The 18,837-nt window shown below is 48.0% G+C and overlaps 1 protein-coding gene and 1 long non-coding RNA gene across 6 annotated transcripts in view; one reads left to right on the top strand and one right to left on the bottom strand.

Annotated features, from left to right (window-relative positions):
- LOC144754085 (uncharacterized) overlaps positions 1–18,837 on the top strand; it is a 716,823-nt gene that overhangs the window by 390,874 nt on the left and 307,112 nt on the right. Inside the window, exon 1 of one of the 5 annotated variants that reach the window (XR_013594645.1) lies at positions 8,372–8,871. The exons of the other annotated variants lie outside the window; for them this stretch is intronic. The gene's annotated coding sequence lies outside the window, so the exon portion shown is untranslated. Of the gene's footprint in view, positions 1–8,371; positions 8,872–18,837 lie in introns of those variants that run through there. 5 annotated transcript variants of the gene reach the window in all.
- The window catches only part of LOC144754086 (uncharacterized), a 168,904-nt gene that overhangs the window by 45,309 nt on the left and 104,758 nt on the right, over positions 1–18,837 (bottom strand). The gene's annotated exons all lie outside the window — the stretch shown is intronic.

Genomic DNA, 18,837 nt, shown 5'->3' on the forward strand with positions numbered 1-18,837 from the left:
CACTGGCAGACGCTCCCCGTGTCCCTGATGGGCAGGGCTGTCCTCTTCAAGACGAGGACCCTTCCATGCCTGCTTTATGTTCTATATAACACCTCCTACAAAATACCGCCCCCGATTTCTCCATGAAAGTTGACAGTGAGTTGCAGCAACTCTTGCAGGGGTGAGGGTAGTTCACACTCTGTAAGCTCCGAAGAGGGGTATAGGAGGTGCGGCTGGCAGTCCCGAACATAGGAAAGTACTACTGGGCAGCCCACTTTATAGCAATCAATGAAGGATGTTTCTCAGATAGCACTGAACCATATGGATTGGGAAGCCATAGGAAGTCGAGGCTATCCACCGCTACTATACAGGAAAGGACTGGACGGTGCACTGCCGACCCTCACTCAGACCATGATGAGGATGTGGCGAGAAGCCACTAGATTCCTTGGATGGGAGGACAAGTTGAGGGACAGGAGGTTGGGGCCTAAAGGGGTTTTCTAGATGGGAGCTGCTTGGCATTGAACGATTGGGGAATGTGTGGAGAGGACAAGCACTGGTAACATTTGCGGTTCTGCAGCAAGAATATGAGATGGAAGAGTCAGAGCGTTTTAGAAATCTACAATTTGGGCATGCATTGAGGCGACACATAATGGAAGGAGAGCAATTGCCAGAGTCAGCGCCACTAGAGGACCGACTCCTTTTAGATCCCACGACGGACAAAGCCATCTCTATGACATACAGGAAATTAATGAACAATTCACCCGACCCTCTGAAGGCGTTGAAGGAAGAATGGGAGGGGGACATTGGACTCATTGAGGATGATGACTGGGTCAGGGCAGTGCAGAGCCCCAAGGAGGTGGCTATACGTGCCTGCTTCAGAATCAGGCCCGGACTGGCTGTTGCGGGCACCGGGCAATCCCCCGGTGCGCCGCTCAAGTGGGGGCCGGTTTTGGGCCCCTGGGGGCCGCTTTTGTTACAGGGCAGTTTTTGCAGCGTTGCTGCAAAAATGGCCCTGTAACAAAATCGGCTCAAAACCGGCCCTGGCAACGAGCGGGGTCGCACCCCCAACCCGCCATTCCCCACCCCTCCACCCTCCCTCCCAGGTCGAGCACTTTGCCAGGGCCGGTTTTGGTTCTCAGTCCGGCCCTGCCCTCAGTGCATATTATATGTGAAATTAAAATATTTGATTTTTGGGGATTGACTAACATTGCATTTTCCTTGCAGTATCCCTCCTGGGAATGTAGTAATCTCTGGAGCCCATTTGGTTAATCAAAATCACGTCATCATCTTTGTGAGCTAAATAAAATATTTCATCATTTGTGCATTCGATAAATGCATGTTTCTGGATATTTGTGTATTTTTTCAGTTCAAGACATCGAAATGGTTTTGGCCCGGATTCTCGGTTTCCATTAATGACTAAGTAGGGGTCACCGGATTCCAACAGTAATTCAGTGGGGGTTTCCGGATTCCAATAATCATTATATGGGTTTCCACAGAAGTCAAAAGGTTAAAAACCACTGTACTACTCCATTAGGAATGTCACTAATCTGTTAGCAGGTCACCTAGATAGAAAATGTAACTTCACTGTTCCAGGAAGTAAGTACTCGCTTACCGTGACACCTAATTTCACGCTTCTAACAAATGGAACCTATTTAAGTTGTGTTTGTAATTCTTGTTTTTCTTTGCAAACTGGATTAACATTTACATAGTATCTGTCAATAAATATATTTTTGTAGTTTGAGTTTCTTCTGTCATTTCAAAATGCAGCGTCATTACTTTATTGTCCTATTATTAATACATATATAAATAAGAACAATAATTTCATTACTACTGATAAAAGACATGTGGCCTACTACTGCTGCTAATTACTATAACGATGTAGGAGGCTGGTTTAGTATATGGTGTACTCTCTCAGGAGTGATGCACCTTGCACTTATCCAGTCAACCCTTATGGTGATGTTAGTGGTCTTTGAGAACAACAGAAAGCTCTCAAAGTTGTAGTCGTGGAGAGCAGTCTTCAGGATTACCTTGAAGGAGTTAAAGCAGCTTGTTTTATCACTGTTCATAAACAGTGTAGATTAGATGAAAAAGAACCACGCAGTGTTTTATAAAAATAAGTCTATTTATTACATAAAACAATCACTAACACATTGGTTATCTCCTACACGGAGATATCTACAATACACACAAAAATATTTCAAAATAATCAGGTAGGTAACACAAATATACACTCGTCTCCAGGGGGGAGACCAAACCTTGTACTAAGAAAATGGAATGCGAACTGCAAAGGAAAACAGGACTTGGACCAGAAGACTCAGAGGAGCTTGGGAGACCAGGAACCACCCAAGATAAGTACCGAGGAACCCCACAGAGTGGAAATACAGCTGCGTGCCCAATGGAAGTCTATGGAGAAGTCGCAGTTTTAAAGAAGAACCCTTCCGAAAGGACCCCGAAGAAACCTTTTGGAGGACGGAAGATTGGAGAGCCACTCCACCATGGGTGCCCCAGGAACCAAGTTACTTGCACCAGGAAAGCTGGGTGCATAGGGGTGAAGTGACGAGGGAACCTGTCAGAGACATTTATGTAAGACTTTGAAGAAGATGCCTATGGAAAAGCTTGTGAAGGAGTCCGGTAGAATCCAAGGGCAGATTCCTGAAGCGGGGACCCTGCAAGCAGAGGGGACAGAGTCTATGCCACTCAGAGGTGACAAGGAACACGGAAGCACAATGCCAACCGATGTCGGGCGGTTCAGAGGTGAAGATGGTGACCTTGTCGCTTCAGCTGAGGACCAGCAGACGCAGAGGAAGACCAGGAGCTGTGCACAAGCTATCCCACATTGCATGTCGGTGTCTAGGTCGTTGGTGTTTGTTGGGAGTACCAACAAGCCTTGGTAGCCACAAATGGTATGAAAGCGAAAAGATGCAAATGTTGGGACCAGCATGGTCCAAGATACTCACCAGGTGCTGGAGAGTCAGAGCAGCCCCGATCAAGCAGGGGAGTCCCCTTAAGTAAAGGAAGACTCTTGAGAGGACCCGCAGGCCAGAGGCAGAGGAGTCGCAAGAGGACCTCAGGCAGCTCACCAAAGATGGAGTCCCACGGTGCAGAGGGTGCAGATCTTTGAGGGCCGAGTTTCTGGAAACTGGAGCTTCTTGTATCCCAAAGATGTCTGGAGTTCAGAGCCAACAAGCTTTGGAAATGGCAAGTCGACACGGTGCACAGGTGTTTGGTCCCAGCGGTTCCGACAAGGGACACTGTCCTAAACATTGCTGAGATGACAGGTCAGGCCTCTAGGAAGCTGCAGAACCACCACCTGTGTTGCTGGGCCTCGAGAAGTCCATAGAAAGACAAGAGCAGCAGACAGGACAGCCACATCTGTGGTTCTGAAGATGCAGGGGAGGGACTCCTTCACTCCAAAGGAGATTAGTTTGGATGTCTTGATGCCCACAGGCCTTCTGGAGAACCTGGATGAAGCACAGACACGGACGATGCAGAAGACATGAAGAACAGCAATACCAGAAGCAGCAGGAGTCTTCCTTGATGCAGTCTTGGTTCCAGTCGAAGTCCAACAAAGTCTAAGTGTCCAGACTCCAGACGGTCGAAGAGTGTATTGGTTTCAGAGGTGAGTCTTGTTACGCGACTAATCTGAGGACCCACCCACAGGGTAGCCCATAAGTAACCTAGGAAAAGGGTTGGAACGACTCGGGGTCCCTTCCAGAGGAGGGGCTGGACAGAGGGAGAATACTCCCCTGCCCTTTGTCCAGTTTTGTGCAACAGCGGGAACCAAGGGTTTGTGAACTGGTTCAAATCGGAGTATGCAAGGAGGGCCCCAACTGTGCCCTTCAAAGCAGTCTGGTGGTGCTGGAAAGCGCCCCCACCCCATCCCAATATACTAAGTCCTGTCTGGGAGGTGGTCACACCTCCCTGTGACAGGAAACCTATTGTTCTACCTTCCCCTGCTCGGGCTCAGCTCAGCAGCAGTAGAGCAGAATCACATCTGTGGTCAGCAGCAGCACTAGCTTGCTGGTAGACCCTGAAAGGCTGTTACTGTGAGTACAGGAGGTCCCCTAAGAAGCTCCACAGTACATGGGATCATACTTCCAGCACCCAAATCGGTGTTAGGGTATGATTCCAATATGTTTGATACCAAACATGACTAGGTTTGGTGCAGCTATTATATAGCTAGACATCTTGTAATGACTGATGTCCACTATATACCTTAAAATGGCTGACTGCACTTACAAAGCCTGGAGAGCCGACTCCGGGGTTTGTATTGGTGTCTTGCTCATGCAGGGGCACCCTCACACTTGTAACCATGCACTCTGCCTTCAGAACTGAAGCCCCTCCCATAGGGGTGACTTATAGGTTTTAAGTGCAGTGACCTCAGATATAAGAAATCGTATATCTGTAGTGAGCGGTGCAAGCACCATCTCATAAAGGTTGCAATATCAGGCCTGTAGTCCGAGTTTAAGTGGACTCCCATGGGTGGCACAATACATTCTGCAGACAATGGGACACCCCTGGTGTACCTATGCCCTAGGTACCTTAGTACCTTATACTAGGTGTTAGACCTAGCATCTTTTGGCGTGTTTCCCCTGTCTTTTTGCTTTTCGACCTCCTGTTTTGATGGTATGCTGAATTTCGTTTTTGCTTGGTTAGTTTCTCTGCGTACTTTTTCATTGCTATTCAGTGCTGACGTGCAAGTGCTCCGACTGTAAATTGTGTTATGATTGGCTTTTTATAATTGGTATATATGATTTACAAGTAAGTCCCTAGTACAGTGAACCATGTGTATTCAGGTTCTCTAAATCAAATGATACTAGTGGGCCTGCAGCACTGGTTGTGCCACCCACATAAGTAGCCGTTCAACTGTGTCTCAGACCTGCCACTGCAGTGTCTGCGTGCAGTTTTTAATGCCATGCCAATCAGGCAAGTCCAAACCTTCCCTTTTCTTACATAGAAGTAACCCCTAAGGTAGACCCATGGGTGGGGTGCAGTGTATGGGAAAGGTAGGACATGTAGTAGTGTGTTTTACATGTCATGATGTTAAATACTGTGCATTTTGTTTTTCACTATTGGAAGAATGTCTGTCCCGTAGGTTATAATAAGAGCTGCCTTGTAACATCTTGCAAGTGTAACTCTCCATTGGGACAAGATAGAGAAATGGAGGTGGTTTTTAAATTGTGTGTTTGTAAATGTCACTTTATAAAGTGCAAACAATTAAGAAAGAGGTGGTTGTTTTTTGTTTTACAACATTTTACGAAAGGATCAGTTAATAAATAAACTCAACCTATGTCTTCATATTACAATTCATGAATGAATAGAATTTATGCATTTTTGACAAGTAATGAAAAGGAAAAAAGAATCTTCTTTTACATAAATCAACTGTACCACAGAAACGATGACAGCAAATACATAAACTAATTAGTGATACTAGGGCAAACTTGATAGTGCAATATCTTCAAAATGAGCTTGCTGCTACTTTTTTTAGAACACAAATAACAAAACATATATTAAATACATTTAGACACACACATCTATTGTTTAAACCAGTCCAATGTTCTAAACCAGAGGGTTATACCATGATAGCTCTAGGGTAGCCTAGCCCTTCAGTACTAGCGATCAGGTTCCAAAGCCAAATACTATGAATGGACCAATGATTTTACATTTTCCATAGAGATGCAACGTCAATGGAATCCCCAAAGGGTCTAGCCAACGTGTTTCGAACCACTCAGGCTGGTGTTTACCAGTCAGGGAACCCACCAGAGGGTGGTCGTTTTTCAGGGGACATATCTAAGATGCCCTCTGCGTGCATTTTTCATTAAATCCCACACTGGCATCAGTGTGGATTTATTATGCTGAGAAGTTTGCTACCAAACTTCCCAGAATTCAGTAAAGCCATTATGGTGTTGTGGAGTTCGTAACGACAAACTCCCAGACCATATACTCTGTATGGCTTTACTGCACTTACAATTTCTAAGAATAGACTTAGACACTCTAGGGGTACAGTGCTCAGGCAACTGTACCCTCATCAGTAGTGTAGTGCACCCAGCTAGAGGGGTGTGTTATCTATACCATAGGCAGTGGGTTGCAGGCATGGCACACTGTTATGTGCCATGTCGACCCTTCACTTTTCTCTGCACTAAAACACGCAGCCTGCAATGGCAGTGTGTGTGTGTTAAGATACAGGACCTCTAAGGGTGACACAATATGTGCTGCAGCCCTTAGAGGCCTTCCTTCATCATAGTGCCCTTGGTCATACCACGCGGGAGCAAACACGTGCTGAGGTGCCCACGTGAAAGCAATAGATGCCTGAAATATCGCCAGAGAAGTGCACGTTAAACAGTCTAAATATATTCAGGAGGGTGGAAGATTTTTTAATTGAAGAAAACGGATCGAGAAAGAAAGGAAAGAAGCCACTTATTGAGCGGTTTCCCAAAAAAACAACAAGCATTCGGGCGAGGAAAATCCAGCTGCAACGCCCATGCGCAGAGAGCGAGGCGCGCGCGGAGATAGAGAGGTGCTCGCGCGGAGATAGAGAGGCGCTCGCGCGGTTGTCGGAGCGCGCGTGCGGAGGTGGAGAGGCGCGCGCGCGGAAATAGAGAGGCGCTCGCGCGGAGGTGGAGAGGCGCTCGCGCAGTTGTCGGAGCGCACGCGTGTCCTGGTTGGTGGCTTGTAAGTCTTTGACGAAAAAAAAGTTCAAACAGAAAGGAGCGCGCGCCTGGCCACGGCTGTCCGGAAGGGCGGGGTCTACGGGAGTGAAGAGGATTTTTTTCCCCTTAACCATGACAATAGCCGTGACGTAATAGCGTCGCGTCAGGCCACCCTTTTGTGATAAATTACTGACGAGGCTGAGGGCGGACGATACCACCAGAAGCCCGGGTTAAAAGTAGGGGGGGGGGGGGTCGGTTGGATAACGCCGAACTAAGGCTGACCTGACTTCATTTATTACTCGCATAGATAAAGGGCGCTGAAGCAACGTCACCAAAGAGAGGAGAGCGAGCGTCACTTGCGCGCGAGTTCTCAAATGTTTAAGAAACACAAGCCTCAGTCCCACCCGTATCAGCAGGCCCTGCGCGCGGCCTCCGTCCCCGCCGCGGCGCGCGCGGTTCTCTCATGCAGAACGTGGCCCTGTCAGCCCTTTGAAAATGGCGGCGCCCGCCCCCTGCGGTCCTTGTTTCCTGAACGCGGGGTGCCCCATCCACACTCTGGGCAATACCAAATGCTTAGCTGCCCACCCAGAGAACAACTGCCCCTGTGCCAGCTGTCCACGACACATCTGCCCATCATGTTTAATCCCCCTACATTTTACACACCGGTGCAATACTGTTCCAGACAAGAGTTGCCGGTGTATGCATTTCACCTGTTCTGCCTTTCCCATGGAAAACCCTGCAAACGCACCATGGATCTCCTGCCCTGAAACCAGTACCTGTCAGATGTTTATTTGCAGCTGTGAAAATAACTGCAGCCCCCATGAAGCCTGCCTCCAGTGCACCGGCTCCTGTGACACAAGACCCTGTGAAACCCCGCCAGTGAATCCATCTCCTTGTGTTTCACCTCTTCAAATAGTCGACAACTGCTCTATTCGACCACTGTCTATCTGTTACGCTTTAAACGAACCTGCAGGCAGATGCGCGGGGAATACATCTGATATCAATTTTTTAGAAAGTACAATTTCCCCATTGCACTCTCCTAGGACCTGCGTGGCGTCTGTACTTTGCTCAGAGACTTCCAGTTCTGATTCATCGCCATGTTCCAGTTCCTCTACATCCTCATCATGTTCTAGCTCTTCAACAAATTCCGACTCCTTGTCGAGTTCAAGCTCCTCAACATCCTCGTGTTGTTGTTCCTCCATTTCCTCGTCAAGTTCTAGCCCCTCATCATGTTCAAACTCCTCATTATTGAATTCAAGCTCCTCTGGGAGTTCCAGTTCACCAACCTACTCTTTGGAGAGTCTTTGTTCTTCCGCTGTCACCCGAAGAATTATAGACCCTTCTGTCAAGTCTTCGAGCACTGGCTGCCCCACTGTTATCTACTTGAAGAAAGCTCACCCCACTAGTGTCTCGCCAGGAGCTTCCTACCACTCTGCCCCCTACCCCGGGCTATTCCGCCAAGCAGCTATATCTTCTAAGGGTCCCCTCCGCTCTTTGATTTTGCGTATCCCATTCTGCTTTCTGATCCGTAAGAAATAATTATCACCTGTTAATCCCCTGCGGAATTAAACATTCTCTTCCTCTCTACTATGTTATATTTGTACCATAAGTTATCATTGATTTTCCTCTGCTCTGCTATGTCATATGGGATTGCCTGCCTCTCCACTATGTCATCATAGTTTCCCTGGGCTTCAAGTACATCATCAGGAAGTTTGCCTGAACTTGCCTTCTATTATGTGACTTTGGATTTCTCATTTAATGGGAGACTAATGCTGGACTGCGGGTGGTATTGCTATTAAAGAACAATTGCTTATTTTCTCATAATAGATTCACACCCTTGCTCTTGCTGTAAAAGGAAGAGGCCCCATTCCAAGCTGGCCTTTCATCTCACCCTGTGGCCAACAGAGGATGTATCTCTTTCTTCCAGTGCAACAAAATGAGAAAGACTCTACTGTGGTGTCCCTGTACTAATACGAGAAAACCTCCACATGCGTCTGTCTTAACCCACAAGTTAAGATTTATGGTCAGTGTTCCCTCCTCCAGCACAGGCAGGTTTCCCAGATGAAACTATGCCAAAGTGCAGGCCTGATGAGCAATCCCTGGCAAAATTGGTGAAAATAACTGCAGCAAGGTTTGAGATCTACAGGACAGCTCAGTCTTTCTATGTCGGGCTCAGACCAGGGCCATTGGAATTATGCCACAGTAGAGGAACAAATTGTGTGACAGTTGACTAAATTATGCGGTAAGAAAAGACAAATTATGTATTGTAATGCAGCGTATTTTGTGACTATTACTTGATTATTTTGTCATTTTTGCCCTTCTTAACATTGTTTAGCAAAAGTTTCAACTCATTAGTACCACTTTAGCACTCAAATACAGCAATAAACTACTGAAAAGCGACTAGTCCACCTTCGCGAAGGGCATTCCATTTCGCAGCAACACAGCATTGCGCTGTTAGGAACTTTTGATCTGTTTGAGCAAGAAACATTTGTTTGTTAAGATCTGTAAGGGTATGCAGCAAATGATGGATCAAGGGACAAAAGCAGCAAATCCATTATTTTGGGAAAAACGCAGTGGCCACAGAATAATAATTCCAGTGGCCCTGGCTCGACCTAGCCTGTTAGCCAACTGAAAAAGATGGGGGTGGAGGCTTGCTGTGCATGAAAGAAGAGTTCACACAATTATGTGGAAACCATGTCTTGCTTGTGTAAGGAGAAACAGCAGCAGGATGCTTACAAGCTATTGTGCATAAGAATTAGTGCATTCTCTTATCTACAGATATGAAACTGAAGTAACTTAAGACTCAAGGGACAGCTCTGCAGAAGAGATCATTTGCCAGGCATGTCATTTCCTTATTAGGCATGCACAGGATTGCAAAGGTTTGATGTTCGTTGTGAGACCTCTTCACCAGACCTTGAGAAGAAAGTGGTTATTGGGTGTTATCCATATCAGGTACTATCATTTACAGGTGGTATCCCAGAGTATTTTGTGTAATTACATTTTAGTTGGAGAGCCACTATTCTTTGTACTGCTTGCTGGCTTTCCATTGGTGGCAGCTCTAAGAAAATTATATTTTATATTTATAATTAGGATGTGCATGGTTGTTTATAACAGATGGTCTTAGCATCTTTTTGGATGTAAAATAAATCTAAACATTGTTCTAGCTCTTACAAAAGAGTGTAAATGTTTATACTGGTAAGGCAGAAACTGGAGAGTGCCTTCTGCCATAGCATTGTTTGGTATACTGGGCCTTTAGAGGCTAAAAACTGTTCCAAAATCAGTATTCAGAATGTCTGTGTCTTAGAGATGGAATGATGTTGGCACTCAAAGTTTTAACAGTTTTTTTACTGCTAGAGTGCTACTAGAATGTTAACCGTAGTATGTAAGTTGTAGGATGATGGTTCTAATAGTTTCAAGTTCAGTAAACAAGGCATACATCAATATTTGGGGAGTTTCTAGATTTCTCCGGTGCTCAGAAATGGGCAACATAGGCTCTTCAAAAGATAGACATGGTTCAGTTCACAATACCTGTACTCCTTGTCGTATAGTCTGGGTGTGGATTTGTGATGAAGTATCTGCTGGTTTGCTGACTAATTTGGTTCACTGTGGCGCGAGTGGCTTTATTAGAGTTTAGGAGCTCATTGGTGATTGAAAATAGATTTTGCATTTCATCCTTGAGTTGGACTAGACCTATGGTTAACTCATTGAATGGAGCGGTCACACTTAGTTAAGTGTGTGGGCGTGTTCCCTTATAGTGGTTGTTCCTCCATTATGGGCTGGTTGCGTTGAGATCTGGATGTCAGGTTGAGTGGGGATATCATTATTAGTTTTTGAAGTGGTTAGTTGAGTAAGGATGGTAGTTGGTGGGTCAGAGTAGATGTGAGGTGTAGGTACACCTCCAGTATGGCCTGGTTGCGTTGAGATCTGGATATCAAGTTGAGTTGGGATATCATTATTAGTTTTTGAAGTGATTAGTTGAGTAAGGATGGTAGTTGGTGGGTAAGAGTAGATGTGAGGTGTAGGTACACCTCCAGTATGGCCTGGTTGCGTTGAGATCTGGATATCAAGTTGAGGTTGGGATATCATTATTAGTTTTTGATGGCGTTAGTTGAGTAAGGAGGGTAGTAGGTGGGTCAGGGTAGATATGAGGGATGGCCTTAAGAGGTGCTATCATGAGAGGGGCGGCTGCATGTGAAGAGGGTATGGTCACTGCGTGTAAAGTTTGGATGAGCGGGTAAGGCATCAAAGGCATTAGGGGTTGACCGGGGATCAATTTAAGTGTCGGATCAAGAGGAGATTTGTCAGATAGCTCACCTGCTAGTTGTGCGATTGGGATGTCAGGGGTGGAGTTTCGGTTGGTGCATTCTCCATTGGTCGGCATGTGACTCAGGTGTGGGCCTGCATTGGGGTGGTCGGTACCAAAGCTTATGACTGTCCGAGATGGACACGTGGGCCCTGGTGTGGATGAGTCAGTTGTGAGGGACGTGTAGGGATCAATGGAGGTGTGGTGTTCGTTATCTGCTTATGACTGTCTGAGCTGGACCCGGGGTCCCTGGCGTGGTTTAGTAAGTTGTGAGGGACGTGTAGGGGTCGTTGGTGGTTTGGCGAGATAGAGGGTCCCTTGATGTCGTTTATGGATTAAGTAGCAGAGGTTGCGTGTCTTCCGGGTAAACGGGAGGAGTCGTGTCAGGGAGAGAATTTTTCTTGCTGTTCGCTGCTCTTTTAAGAGTAGTAAAGATCTTGTCTATGAGTGCTAGATTGCTATTAGAAGCTTGTATGAGGATATTACCATTATTGTATATGGATATGGTGGCATTCGCCTTGCAGAAGTCCGAGTCTATAACCGCCGGTTTGAGGGCATGAGGGTTTTTTTGGTATTGGAGATTCGAAGCAAGGAGTAGAGGTTGTTCCTCCACTGTGCACGTTTTTTGGTGTGGAAGATGAGGTCATTCAATAGTATGCCTTTGTTGGTGCAGAAATAAGGGTCTGATATCTGTCTCCGGGTGAGTTTTCAGTATCCTGTGTTTATGCTTCTTGGCTGCGTTTTTGGATAGATTGGGGGAGGGGGGGTTGGAGAAGGTGAAGTCATGGAAACCTGATGTGAGCTTATTTCCATTATTGATTTATTCCTTCTCTTTTCCTCTCTCTTCTTCTCACTTTTTTCTTTCTTTCTTTTTCTCTTCTTCTTTTCCCTATCACTTTTGTCTGTATTTCTTTCTCTCCTTAGTTCTTGGAGTCACGTTCCCTGCTTTCAGCTATTCGTTGGTGGCTTAAGTCTGTTATCTGTCTGGTGGAGGCATTGATGGAAGTTATGGCTGTTCCGCAGCCTTCTCAATGCAATGATGTTGGGTCCTTTGTGTTGGACCTTCTTCAATATGCCCATATGCCTTAGGGATACTCTTTACCTTCCCTTAATGCGTTAGTTTATGTTTAGTCTACGCTTCTTCTTTAGCGGCATCTCTTGTCTGGGCAATGCATTGATTTTTTTTTTTTGATAAACACCATTCCAAGATGACCACCGCTTTAGCTTTACTTGTTCAGTCCTATTTTTAGGCCCATTGTAGTGGGATCTTCCCGTGTGAAGCTGGGAGTCCTCGAGGCAATAGTGAACCCAAAATGGAGGATTGGATCCCTGGACACTGGGGACCCCCTCCCCCTTGCAGTCAGGAAAAACGGGTTTGTAGGCTCAGATGATCCGAGGCGTTAATGAGGACTTTCCCTCCATAACGCCGGCAAGAGGCCCTAGGACGCTTCAGGGCAGTCCGTGGTGGTGAAGCGCTTGGAGACGTGTTAGTGCTCCCGGGATGGGGGGAGGGCTCTCCTCTATAGAGACAGCTGACGCCCCCCGTAATGGGTGTGTGATCGCAGGACTAGGTATTTATCGGGCAGTGACTCAACCGGTTCTTGGATCCTGTGGAATTGGCAGCCGTACACCAGCTTCCCCTGCCGGAGCTGACACCACACACTCAGAAGCTAGTGGGGGCTCTCTTCAGTCGAACGTCAGCAGGGACTGTTGGACTATAAAGCGGGTGCGTAGGGGGAGCGACCCTTGAACCTGTTCAGGTAGGTCGCTCCCCCACGCCGCACAGCTCCACCTGTGTGCACGTATCCTCCCGCTCTCTGCCACCGCCATAGGCTCTTGGACCCTCTGCCTGATTTGTATCATCTTTGCCTTGTTACTCATTTCCGCCATTGTTGCTTTCTTTCAATTGTTATTCATTGTGCACTGTTGTCTCCCTTTGCCCCCTTGTGATCTCTCTGTCCCACTTGCCTTCTGTACCCCTCTCCTGCTCCCGCTGGTGTCCTTGCTTTTGCCACCGTCTCTCTTGCTCGTTCTTTTCTGGCGCTGCGTCCCCTGCGGTCCCGCCCCCCCTGCTGCCCATTCGTTTTCCCGCTCCCGCCCTCCCTGCTGCTCCTCCCTCCCACCTCCCCTTTTATGGCGGCCGCGTGCAGCGGGCGCGCTTAAGGCAAGCCCATCTGCGCCTAGACCGCGCCCAGCGCCAGACCCCTGTTCCCCGCGAATGCGACGCCGCCGCAATAACGCCAGCACCCTCCACGCACTCAACACCGGACGAGCGCACACCTGCTTCCTGGCTGCCCCGAAGCACACCAAAGGACCCTTCTCCTGCCTGAGCTGCAGCTTCACCAGCCGCCAAACCGCGCAATGTAACAGGACGCAACCACCTCAGATGCATACTACTGAACACCCGCTCTGCACGCAAACGCACCATCGAACTCTGGGACCTGCTCGGAACATCCTCCCCGGACGTCGCCTTCCTGACAGAGACCTGGATTAACGCCTCCTCGGGACCCGACATCGCCATAGCCATCCCGGACGGCTACAACATCACCCACCGTGACCGCACCAATGGTGTAGGTGGTGGAATTGCCTTAATCCACAAGAACACTTCCAGATCCACACCGATCCCAACACCACACTCAGAGGAACCCTCGTCTACAGACCCCCCGGGCCCCGGCCTCAGTTCAGCGGCTCCATCGCGGACTTCGTCAGCATGCACGTCTTTGCCTCCACAGACTACGTCCTCCTCGGAGACATGAACTGCCACCTCGAGAACAACACCAACTCCACCACCCTGACTGACAATTTCGCCAATCTTGGGCTCAGACAGCTCGTCACAACACCCACCCACTTTGCCTGCCACACGCTTGACCGCCATCTACTCCGCAAGCCCCCACGTCACCTTCAGCCACACCACCGAACTTCACTGGACCGACCATCGCTGCATTCACTTCACCTTCCGGAAATGCGCCACCGCACCCAACAGATCCGCAGCTGGAGCAAAATCACCGAAGACCAGCTAAACACCACCCACGCCCAAAGCCCACCACCCGCAACCTCAGACGCTGGATCGACAACTGTGCCAACACCCTCGCCCCGATCAAGAAACCCTCCAACTTATACACCAATAAGAAAGCCAGCTGGTTCACCGCAGACCTCCAGGCCTCCAAGCAAACCTGTCAGACACTAGAGAAGAGATGGCACCGCAAACAGACACCAGACAGCTACGCAGCCCACAAGAACGCCATCCGCAGACACCATCACCTCATCAGATCGACCAAAAGGGCTTCCTTCAAGTACCAACTCGACAACAATGCGCACAATAGCAAAGAGCTCTTCAACATCGTGAAGGAACTCTCCAACCCCAGCTCCAACATCGACATCCCACCACCACAAGACCTATGCGACTCCCTCACCACCTTCTTCCATCGCAAGATCGCAGACATCCACGACAACTTCAACAACCTGGCCACCCCAACAGCAACCGACACCTCAAACCCCGCGGCCACCACCCACATCGTTCCCCTACTCACCTGGACCAACATCACTGACGACGACACAGTCAAAATCATGAACACCATCCACTCTGGCTCTCCGTCAGACCCATGCCCTCACCACATCTTCAACAAAGCTAGCTCCACCATCGCACCCCATCTCCGCAAGGCCATAAACATCTCCTTCAAGACTGCGACCTTCCCAGTGAGCTGGAAGCACGCCGAGATCAATGCCTTACTGAAGTAACCCAAGGCGGGTCCGAGGGACCTCAAGAAAGTCCGGCCCATCTCCCTGCTTCCATTCCCGGCGAAGGTCATCGAGAAGACCGTCAACAGACAGCTGACCCGCTACCTCGAGGAGAACTACATCCTGGACCGGGTTCCGCAGCAACCACAGTACCAAGACTTCCCTCATCGCCGCCACCGATGACATCAGGGCCCTGCTGGACAATGGCGAAACTGCGGCCCTCATCCTCCTGGACCTATCAGCCCCCTTTGACACAGTCTGCCACTGTACCCTACACACACGCCTCCACGACGCAGGAATACGACACCAGGCTCTGGAATGGACCACCTCCTTCCTCTCCGGCAGAACCCAGAGCGTCCGCCTCCCACCTTTCCGTTCCGAAGCCTCCGAGATCATATGTGGCGTACCCCAAGGATCATCCCTCAGCCCGACACTGTTCAATGTCTACATGGCACCGCTCGCCCACGTCGCCCGACTGCACGACCTCAACATCATCTTCTACACCGACGAACCCAGCTGATCCTCTCCCTCACCAAGGACCCCCTCACCACCAAAACCAACCTCCAGGAAGGAATGAAAGCCATTGCCGAGTGGATGAAGAACAGCCGCCTGAAGCTGAACTCAGACAAGACAGAGGTCCTCATCCTCGGCTCCACCCCCTCAGCCTGGGACGACTCCTGGTGGCAATCCGCCCTGGGAGCAGCAGCAACACCCACCGACCACGCACGCAACCTGGGGTTTATCCTCAACTCAACACTCTCCATGACCAAACAAGTCTACGCCGTCTCGTCCTCCTGCTTCAACACCCTCCGCAGGCTCTACAGGTGGATCCCCACCGAAACAAGAAGAACGGTTGCCCAGGCCCTCGTCAGCAGCAAGCTGGACTACGGAAACGCCCTCTATGCAGGAGCCTCACCCAAACTCCTGAAATGGCTACAACGCATACAGAACTCCTCTGCCCGCCTGATCCTCGACATCCCGCGCCACCACCAGATCACACCACACCTGAGAAACCTGCACTGGCTTCCTGTCAACAAGAAGATCACCTTCAAGCTCCTCACCCACGCACACAAGGCACTCAACACCGGACCGGCATACCTCAACAGACGACTCTCCTTCTACACCCTGAACTGACAGCACTGCTCTGCCGATCTTGCCCTCGCCACCGTCCCCCGCATCCGAAGAGCGACCACCGGTGGCAGATCATTCTCCCACCTCGCCGCCAATACCTGGAACACCCTCCACATCCTTCTACGGCAGACCCAGGACCTAACCTTTAGGAAGCTTCTCAAGACCTGGCTATTCAAGCAGTAGCGGCACCCTCCCCCAGGGCCTTGAGGCCCTCACGGGTGAATAGTGCACTTTACAAATGTATTGTATTGTATTGTAGGGGTTAGGTCAAGAGGGCAGTGTAGACTGGAGGAGGGCAAGCCAAGCAAGGCCATTACATGACTTGGGCAAAATGCTAGGCTCTGATTAGTCTCTTGTCCAATAAGGACTAGACAGCCAAAATACAGTTGAGCCCAGCATCCCAATGTCAATTTTAATTTGTAGGGCGCAACAGCTACCCCGAAGGGTTTCCCGGCACAAGCCAGAAAGAGCCAAAAGGAGTCAAAGGTAAGAGTCAGACAAGGGAAAATTATTGGTTAAAAAAACAGGTTTTTAAGGATTTATGGAATTTTACTTAATTAGGTTAGCTACGGAGCGATATGGGGAGAGAATTCCACTGTGAAAGTCCCAAGCAAGCAAACGATCCACCGCCCATCCGCGACAATCTGATTCTGGAAACGAAGAATTTCTCCTGGGTGGATGAGCGGAGGGGACTTGAAGGTACGTAGGAATGCACTAAGGTCTGTAGGTACTGGGGGGCATTTCCGGCTCTGATTTTGAACATATAGCTCAGGACTTTGAACTTAATTTGGTTCTCCACCCTGAGCCAATGAAGATCACACAAATGGCCGGGCACAGAGGCAGCTTCCGGGACCTGGCATATCAGTCTAGCAGCGGAATTCTGTACTACCTGTTGCTTTCGTGTTACATCCTTGTTAGACCCCATATAGAGGATGTTACAGTAATCCAGTATAGAGGTGACAAGAGCCTGGACTACGGTTCTCTAAGTGTAAACAGGCAGCATCCAAATGATCTTTTTCAGCCACTTCAGGATGGTAAAGCAAATTGCAGCCACCTTAACGGCTTGGTGTCGCACTGTTAATGCATCGTCTAAGATGAATCCTAAATTGCGGACTTGGCGGGAGGGTTTAGGATGGGCACCCATTTCATTAGGCCAATGTTGTAGACCCCAGAGATCTTTATTCTTCCCTAAAATCAAGACCTCTGTCTTCTCTCTGTTGAGCTTAAGGAAATTTGCTTGCATCCACGATGAAATTTTTCCCAAGCCCAACTGGAGGGGAGATATCTCAGACATCCTCTCAGCAGAGTGTCGTCTGCATTGGAGAACAGAGACAGCCCTGCTTCCTCCACAATGTCAGCCAGGGGTCTGACATATATATTAAATAGTAAGGGGCTAAGAGTAGAGCCCTGAGGTACCCCGTAAGGTGATGCGTGAATATCAGAACTGGCAGTGGGAGAGAAGACACTTTGTATACTTTTTACAAGTTACATACACTCCCTCTCTTTAGGGGTGTAGTTATAGGAAGAGTGTTTTTTGTTTTGCTAATACCATTGATGAATCTTCACAAAACTTACAAAAAAAATTATTTCACCTCAGCTCTTTCTTGGAAATTTTTGAGGTGAGCTGTGAAGTGGGGGACAAAAAAAGAGGGTGTCCCAAAACAGTGATTTCCCATGTTATGTCCCATAGCGAAGTTTAAAAACAACTACAGAAAAAAGTCTTAAATTTGGCAAAAACGTAGGACTTTACTCAGAAAACATGCTTTTTGTTATTTCACCTAAATCTTGTCTGGCTTTTCAGTTCCCTGTGACTGGTAGTGGTCCGGCGGTACCAAGAGATATGATTGGCTGGCAGAAACTCTGCACAAAATTTTGCACCATACATTAAGTCTTTGCAAACTCAGTCCTGTGTCCTGAAGTAAAATAAATAATAATAATTAAGGGGCACTGTAGAGATACCCTGACCCCATGTAACAACAAGCATTTGCAATGCAATAGGTCTCACATTTGCGAGAGTTTGTTATTGGCATTGTAAATGATAGTGCCTTTTATTTATGCTTTAAATACCAACACATAAATAAAAGGCATTGTCATTTAAAATGCCAAGTGCTCAAACTGTTGCAAATACGAGACCTATTGCATTAAAAAAACTTGTTTATTTATCCCTGTAATGTAGGACTACAAGGACACGTTAAAGTAAGAGAGCATGAAAAACTCCCAGGGGAGCATGAAAAACTCATCAGGAACAGAATTCAACCATAACATCTAGAGCGGCAGACCCAGAGCCCCTGGACCTCCGCTCGCCCCTTCACTATCCATGCTGCAAACACAGAATTCAGCGCTAGCTGACACCAGCAAGTATGGTTTTGTTCTAAAATGGAACGTCTCACAAGATACTGACACAGTTGCATGACAAAAAAAAGATATATATATAGATATATATATATATATATATATATATATATATATATATATATATATATATATATATACATAAACATAGAAACGGAGAGTCAACAATGGAAGGTGTGCTGTTTCACTGTCTTGGGCATCCTACACCAGAAATCAATTGTTTATTTTAGTTGTGTAACTGCACAGTTAGAACTGTACAGTTTTCGCCCAGAATTCAGTAACCAATTTCACCAGAACACAGCCCAAACTCTCTCATGACATGCAAGATCATACCAGCCTGTATGTGGGGACAACCAGCTGGGGGCATAATAATAATTTTTTTTTTTGCAGAGTTTTATATAGCGCGAACTAGACCCGAACCGAATCAGGTATCGGAGCGCTTTACATATTTTTCTAGTTACGTTACATGAGGACACACTTTCATTTTAGGCACGGGGAGATTAAGTGATTTGCCCAGAATCACAGTAGGTTTTGGAGTCGTTACCGAGACTCGAACCCAGATCCCCAGGTCCGAGGTTGAGCGCCCTAGCCGTTAGGCCAACTCCTGTCCAACTCCTATTTTTATTTTCACACAAAAAATAGCATGCATGCGACACAGAACGATCCACTCCCTCAGGCACCACC

The sequence above is a fragment of the Lissotriton helveticus genome, chromosome 5_1 (genome assembly GCF_964261635.1).
Source record: "Lissotriton helveticus chromosome 5_1, aLisHel1.1, whole genome shotgun sequence".
In the NCBI taxonomy this organism is placed as follows: Eukaryota; Metazoa; Chordata; class Amphibia; order Caudata; family Salamandridae; genus Lissotriton; species Lissotriton helveticus.